This window comes from Triticum aestivum, chromosome 5D (genome assembly GCF_018294505.1).
Source record: "Triticum aestivum cultivar Chinese Spring chromosome 5D, IWGSC CS RefSeq v2.1, whole genome shotgun sequence".
Taxonomy (NCBI): domain Eukaryota; kingdom Viridiplantae; phylum Streptophyta; class Magnoliopsida; order Poales; family Poaceae; genus Triticum; species Triticum aestivum.
In genome coordinates, this window is record NC_057808.1 from 547,188,953 (window position 1) to 547,197,175 (window position 8,223).

The following is an 8,223-nucleotide window of genomic DNA, read 5'->3' on the forward strand; positions in this document are numbered from 1 at the left end:
GCTACATGGGCTTGGGCCATTGGTTCGGCCTTTTTTTGCTTTCTGAGGTGCAGCCTTTTCACATTCTATATATTTTTTATCTTTAGGTTTTCTTTTTTTTTGTTACATTCAATTTTCAGATTATTGTAGTCAACTAGATGCACATTGTCAGATTCTTCTAGGCACTAGGTCCCAAACATCAGGTTTTAATTTTTCACAACTTGTAACTCAATGATATACCAATCAGAGAACACATTTTAAATATATTCAAATAACAGCCAAATCACCGATGTACCAATCAAGTTTATTACATTCCACCAATCACAATATAACCATATAATATTACACCAATCACAGTATAGCACTCTACAGATAAAACGCTCAACTAGTACATGCACGTCTCCAACACCTTAGCGCCTTCAACCTGCAAAACATCACATCCAACCACATATTAACGATCAAATCAATTCACCCCTTGACGGCAATAAAAAACTGTGCTCATGTATGAACGAAAATAAAATAAACAATCTTTGAGGCCATAGCATGTGCTACAAAAATCTTAACAAATGCATAGATATCCACACGGAGCACATCCTACATGCACCAAGCATCAGGCATATGTTCAAGAAGATAAGTAATTTGAGATGGAAACAAGTACAGCTAACAATCTAACATGTGTAGTAGCACCAGCAAAAAGAGAAAGACATGGAAGAATTTACAAGAACAGCACCCTGGGAGTCCAATTACATGTACATGAGCTACTGCTGCTAGTGTATATAGAACCAATCAAGCTGCTGGTGTAGGAGCAGAGCATGAGTCCAACAGAGCCACATAGGAGCAAACAACAGAGCCACATAGGAGCAAACAACAGATTAAGCACTGCTCCTAACCAACTTAGCAAATCCAGAGCAACCCCATACCACCAGAGCATCACAGGAGCACATATATAAAGCAAGTACACATGGGCAGCTACTGACAGACCCTAGAACCGCATGAATTTATCACCAGAGAGCTCCAGTAGTAGTTGATGCTTGGTTACAGCATCTAGCAGCAACTAGCAGAGCCCCACATCCAACCCAAATCATGGCCAAGGCCATGCAGGAGCTACATCAGAGAAGAAGGAACGGGGAGGAGCTCACCAGAGGAAGGTTGTAACCGTAGCAGAGGCTCAGCCACACCACGGCTGTGGTGTGACCATCACCACATCGAGGAGAGGGTCTGGAAGCCGCCGAAGCACCACCGCGGCGACCAGGGCAAGCGCCGGGCACAGTGGCGCCACCCCAGGGACATCACCGCACGGACATCACCAGCCTCGCCCTGTTTCAAGAAATGTTCAGAACAACTTTGTCAGACTCGATCAATTCTGAAGAAACCACTTTGTCGTCAGACACATACATACATACAGGATGCAAAAGAAGAAGAAACAGAGCAGGGACCTGGTCGATCATGAGATAGTGTTCATATCATTAGGAAGAAATAGGCCATTGTATAGCTCACATAAACAGATCTGCTACTATGCGCAACACGAGCACCCACTTGCACTTGGTATATTTCTGTATCTAGGACGCCCAGCACTTACAACACTTGGGCTAGTCTAATGTATAGACTTGTTTGCAATAGGAGCCAATGGAACTGAAACACAAGTAGCACATGAACAAACAACGAAAGAAATAGAAGGACGACCTTGTGTGGTGGCCGGGGTGGACGAGGGTGTCCTCCTGGTCAGCTCAGGCATCCTCCTGCACCAAATCAAATAGAAAAATGTTGAAGCATGTCGAATAACTAAACGTACATGTATATATATAATATAGAAGCAACAGAAGCACATATATATCCTATTTCTTCCACAAAGTGTGTATATAGATAGGTCAGATTTTTGAATGCATTGTTGTTGTAAAAAACAAATATGTTGTTGAGGAATTTGACTAGATTTTAGATATGTTAAGCAGAGGCAAGAGTTTTCCCTCAATCAATCAACCTGCTGCAATAGTACTAACTATACTAGTCAGGGACGAATTTGACAAGAGAAAGCATAGTGGTATCAAACTGAAACACGATTCAGTCGCAAAACAACCACCAACCTTACTTAGTACGTGAGCATCAAGCACACACACATCATACAGGTGCAAATATGATATGAGCTTGGTTTAAGGGCCACAACAGAAACTAGGCTACAACATAGCAGTGATAGAAAAAACCTCACAGTAAAGTCGAGAGGGATCAACCTTGTGTGGGGAGACAATTTCCTCCTCCTCATGCATGTCGACCAAAGAGGGCTCCTGCTCCATCCAAACAGAACAAAGAAATAAAGATGGGTCACAGAAAGAGCTAGCAACTATTTTTACAGAACAAACTGCAGCTGTAATGCAGCTGTAATATTCAGATATAAGCAGCTTCACATGTAAACCTATATTTCAGTTCATAGCCTTTTGGGATAATTGTTGGTGGGTTTTGGTCAAGGAAACTTTGGACTTGGAGATGAAGTACCTGAACATAGTTTTTCTTCTCAACCGTCAAGCTGCGAAGCAGTCTAATTTTACGAGCGCTGAAGGAGAGAGCATCCAAAACAGTCGCATCGTCGTTGGCTCGTATGAGCCTGAACTTTTCCTGGAAGCATGACACAGGACAAAATCATCTTCTGTGAATGACAAATGTGACTGGCGTCAGCTGATATCACAGGAGACCTACACTTTATGATGTTCTAGATGGACAATTGCATAAAAAATGCCTATACCACTATACCAGACTCGGAGACTGACCCTCACTCAAAGCCTTAAGTAGTCAACAATTGATTATATATCTGAAGAAATGAAATGAGGCTCGTGCTTCAGACAAAGACCTGAATATTGCACCGAAATTCAGCTGGCACTAGTGCGACATCACAACAGTACTGGTTTTGCTCCTCTGTTTTAGACTAAATTTTCAGTTAGCAGGCGCATCTGAATTCGTGGACACCTGCCTAACGGGCTGGGCTAGCATGGACACCAGTATGCAGTTACGGCTTTGCTAGTCACCTCGAGCAGACAGAGCATGCTCGCCAGCGCAGCGTGTACCGAGCTAGGACATTGCAAGGTGGCAAGGAAACAGGAGCAGGGAGCTCGGCAAGGCGAGCAAAGGGAAGTAGTAGGACATGAACCAACCTGCGAGGGGTGGGGCGTGAGGGCGGTGCGGAGGCGGGTCTGCTCCAGCGCGGTGCGGACGAAGCTCCACCAGCCGCTCCTTGAGGACGTCCCAGTCCACGGCCCGGCCCCGGCGCGAGGCGGCGACCCCGAGCACGATGTAGCACCAGCGGCCGTCGGTGCTCATGTCGCCCTTGTGGACGTTGAGGCCGAAGAGGACGACGAGGCGGCAGAGGTCGCAGCCCAGGCCGGTCTTGTCCGGGCAGCTGACGGTGACCACCGTCGGGTCCCCCGCTGCGTCCCCGTGCACGATCTGGACCACCTCATCGCTCGGGCTCGGGCGCGCGCCGGATCTCGCCGGACAGGGGTCTTCGATTCCCGCCTGAGGTCGCCAGGATCGGGCACCGGAGGTGGCGGCGGCAAGGAAGGAGTGGAGCGCTAGGGGATTGGGGATCGGGGAGAGAAACCCTAGAGGCGGCGGAGGAGGAAGAAAAGCTGGGAGCGGGAGGGAGGTTTGGGTGCAGCGTGAGGGAAGGAGGGCGCCGCCGCCGGCGACGGGAAGAGAGATAGGGAAGCGGCAGAAGGAAGGGAGGAGAGGCGGCCGATCTGGAACGAGGAGAGAGAGAGGGGGGAGGCGGCGGCGATCTGGATCGGGGAGGGAGAGAGGGAGGGTTGGTGGGAGAGGGACGAGAGGTGAGAGGTGAGCGAGAGGCGCTGGATCGAGGGACTGAGGGAGAGTGTGGACGGCTCAGATCGACTACAGGGGGTGATCCGTGGGCTGCTTCCTGATTGGTTCAAAACATGAGGTATTTATTTAAATTATCTCTTAGTGCTAAAAACAGGGGGTTTTGTGAAGCAACTAGCAAAATTATTTTGCAAATGGCATCACTTAAATTTTCACTTAGTTTAGACCACATTTTATGGATGATCACATATTTGTATGCATCTCCAATCCTTCTAGCTATTTTTGTTCATTTAAACAAATATCCGCCGATTCAATAGGAAGCGGGTCAAATTTAATCTGCAGTTGTCTCATAGTTTGCTATTTATTTTTCCCAAAAATCATTTTTAGGTACAAAATTATTTATTTAATCAGAGAAACATGAAAAGGTTTCCAAGATTCAACAAATAGCTATGAACGGTAAAGCCCGTCGTTTCGATCGCATTTTAAAACGGCCATAAAAATGAAAAAAATGAAAAAAATTGGAAAAACTCGCATTGTGTCATCATATGTGACCAAGTTTTCAGGAAAAATAATAAACTGGTAATACGACAATTATTTTAAAAAAGTGTTCTCAGAAATGAGCTATCATGCGTGAAGATTCATGGCTTTCAAGCCAAATGATCAATCTTATGGCCACATTCATGGCATAGTTTGTTCAAATGATCTCATATTGTGCATAAGGGTGCATCTTGGAATTCCAAACAATGTTGCCTAAGGGAGTTTTCATTTTCTTTGCACGGAAAATTCATTTTCCATTTTTCGAGTGCCCGAAAAGAGGTTTTTTGTGAAGGACCTACCAAATAGTTGTTGTAAACTTGTACCAAATCAATTTTCTAAAATACTAGGCCATGTTTAATGCACAATTGGCCAAATGGTTGGGTGTCAAAAGTTTTGATCAATCTCTCGCGAAAAAGGCAAATTTCTGCCGTTTCAGCAGGAAGCGGGTCAAATTTGAACTACGGCTGCCTCATAATTTGCTATTTATTTTTTCAAACAATCATTTCTAGGTACAAAAGTATCTATTTAATCAGAGAAACACCAAAAAATTACAAGATTCAACCACTAGCTAGGAACGGTTATTCCCGCCGTTTTGACCGCATTTTGAAACGGGCATAAAAAATTCAAAAAAAATCAAAAATTTGGGAAACCTCCGCATTGTGTCATTATATGTGACCAAGTTACCATAAAAAATAATAAACTTGTAATATGGCAAACCTTTTAAAAAAATGTTCTCAGAAATGAGCTATCATGTGTGAAGATTCATGGCTTTCAAGCCAAATGATCAATCTTATGGCCACATTCATGGCATAGTTTGTTCAAATGATCTCATATTGTGCACAAGGGTGCATCTTGGAATGGAAAACAATGTTGCCTAAGGGAGTTTTCATTTTCTTTGGACGAAAAATTCATTTTCCATTTTTTGAATGCCCAAAATGAGTTTTTTTGTGAAGGATCTACCATATATTTGTTGCAAAATTGGACCAAATCAATTTTCTAAAATATTAGGCCATATTTAATGCACAATTGACAAAATGGTTAGGTGTCAAAAGTTTTTATCTACCTCTCGTGAAAAAGACAAATTTCCGCCGATTTAGTAGGAAATGGGTCAAATTTGAACTGTAGCTGCCTTATAGTTTGCTATTTATTTTTACCAAAAATCATTTTTAGGTACAAAAGTATCTATTTAATCAGAGAAACACCAAAATCTTTCCAAGATTCACCCACTAGCTAGCAACGGTCATGCCCGCCGTTTTGACCGCATTTTGAAACAGGCATGAAAAATTCAAAAAAATCAAAAAATTGGAAAACCTTCGCATTGTGTCATTATATGTGGCCAAGTTACCAGGAAAAATAATAAACATGTAATATGGCAAATATTAAAAAAATGTTCTCGGAAACGAGCTAGCATGTGTGGAGATCAACGGCTCTCAAGGTAAATGATCAATCTTATGGCCAAATTCATGGAATAGTTTGTTCAGATGATCTCATATTGTGCACAAAGGTGCATATTGGAATGGCAAACAATGTTGCCTGAGAAAGTTTTCATTTTCTTTGGACGAAAAAATCATTTTTCATTTTTCGAGCGTCCAGAATGAGTTTTTTGGTGAAGAACCTATCAAATAATTGTTACAAAATTGGACCAAATCAAATTTTAAAATACTAGGCCATATTTAATGCACAATTGACCAGATGGTTGCGTGTAAAAAGTTTTTGATCCACCTCTCGTGAAAAAGACAAATTTCCGCATATTCATTTTCCATTTTTTGAGTTCCCAAAATGAGTTTTTTTGTGAAAAACCTAACAAATATTTGTTGTAAAAAAATTTCTCCATTTTTCAAGAATATTAGAACACATTTTATGAACAAATTTGTGTACACTAGAAACATTTTTTATAGATATAAAACGGTTTTTAGTTACATCATTAACATTTTAATAAATATTTTGATGTCTAATATTTTGAACATAGTCTACATTTTTAAGACACATTGTACATATTGTTTATATATGTTTAATTTTTTTGAAATTCATGATTAACATATTTTCATGTATTCCCAATAAAAAAATATCTTTTCATACATAGGTTTTGATGTCTATATTTGTTTTTACACATTGTACATTTTTGTATACATATAAAACATTTTTGATATTGGTTAGAAAATTTAAATACATGATTAACATTTTTAGAAAATCTTGTTTTGTTATCTACTTTTTCCATATATATATATATATATATTGCAAAATTTTCATATATACGTACTGATGATTATTTTTGCATACACATGAAACTTCTTTTATACATATCTAATATTATTTATGATTACCATTTTTTATATGCATGAAAATTTTCAAATGCACACATATAGTTTTTTAAACATGTGATTACATTTTTTGAAATACGTATTAACATTAACATTTTTTTGAATTACATGTTTAGTTTTGTAATTGCTAAACCATATAGCAGGATTCACGAAGGAGTTCATTATTTTCCCATTCTAATGAAAAACTTGTTATTTTCCCATTTTCGTTGGGCCGAATATATGTTCTTTTTGAGTAATATGAGGGCATCCCACATTTCTTCCTGGATGGGCCGAGGCCTACATGGCACACAGATTTTTAAAAAAAAGAAGGTGGCCTCGTTCCACCGAGGCGCAAGCCCACCTTAAGCGACACCTTAAGTACCAATGCATCCACGTTCACAACCTCATGACCATTTATATTTGTCGTAATCAGGTAGAAAGAAGGTCGTTGACCACTCTTGTCTGCTTTATGACCATTTGGTGTAAGGCAATTTCAGGGTTTGAGCCCTTCCAAGCGAAATGCCGTGGATTTACGACCAATTCAGCCGGGGTCACTGAGAGAAGGTCACTAGTTGACATATTTCTTGTAGTGCCTACCCTCCCGTGGCAGCGGGGTCCTATTGGAAACTAAGGATATTAAGGCCTCCTTTTAATAGTGTACCGGACCAAAGCATTAACACTTAGTGAATACATGAACTCCTCAAACTATGGTCATCACCGGGAGTGGTCCCGATTATTGTCACTTCGGGGTTGCCGGATCATAACACATAGTAGGTGACTATTGACTTGCAAGATAGGATCAAGAACTCACATATATTCATGAAAACATAATAGGTTCAGATCTGAATTCATGGCACCGGGCCCTAGTGACAAGCATTAAGCATAGCAAAGTCATAGCAATATCAATCTCAGAACATAATGGATACTAGGGATCAAACCCTAACAAAACTAACTCGATTACATGGTAAATCTCATCCAACCCATCACCGTCCAGCGAGCCTACGATGGGATTACTCACGCACGGCGGTGAGCATCATGAAATTGGTGATGGAGGATGGTTGATGATGACCACGGCGACGGATTCCCCTCTCCGGAGCCCCGAACGGACTCCAGATCAGCCCTCCCGAGAGAGATTAGGGCTTGGCGGCGGTTCCGTATCGTAAAACGCGATGAATCCTTCTCTCTGATTTTTTTCTCCCGGAACGTGAATATATGGAGTTGGAGTTGAGGTCGGTGGAGTCCCAGGGGGCCCACGAGGCAGGGGGCGCGCCCCAGGGGGGTGGCCACGCCCTGCACCCTCGTGGACAGGGTGTGGGCCCCCTGATGCTGATTCTTTCGCCAGCATTTTTTATTATTTCCAAAATGTGTCTTCGTGGGTTTTTAGGTCATTCCGAGAACTTTTATTTCTGCAAAAAAATAACACCATGGCAATTCTGCTGAAAACAACGTCAGTCCGGGTTAGTTCCATTCAAATCATGCAAGTTAGAGTCCAAAACAAGGGCAAAAGTGTTTGGAAAAGTAGATACGTTGGAGGCGTATCAACCAGTATTTTACTTAGTCTCTCCAAGATTGATTCAAAACAACCCTTATGCATCCGTCCACT

The 8,223-nt window shown here is 41.7% G+C and overlaps 1 long non-coding RNA gene across 3 annotated transcripts; it reads right to left on the reverse strand.

Moving 5' to 3' along the window:
* Positions 1 to 216: 216 nt before the first annotated feature.
* Positions 217 to 3,808, reverse strand: LOC123123727 (uncharacterized). Of its 3 annotated transcripts, none has more exons than XR_006460787.1 (6): positions 3,120 to 3,808; positions 2,467 to 2,617; positions 2,205 to 2,258; positions 1,663 to 1,718; positions 1,119 to 1,296; positions 217 to 403 (listed from the first exon to the last, which is right to left on the reverse strand). It is a non-coding gene; the product is annotated as an uncharacterized lncRNA (long non-coding RNA). The 3 variants fall into 3 exon arrangements; XR_006460785.1 differs by having other exon boundaries at positions 1,136 to 1,296; positions 2,467 to 2,586; positions 3,120 to 3,805; XR_006460786.1 differs by having other exon boundaries at positions 2,467 to 2,586; positions 3,120 to 3,803.
* Positions 3,809 to 8,223: the final 4,415 nt, after the last annotated feature.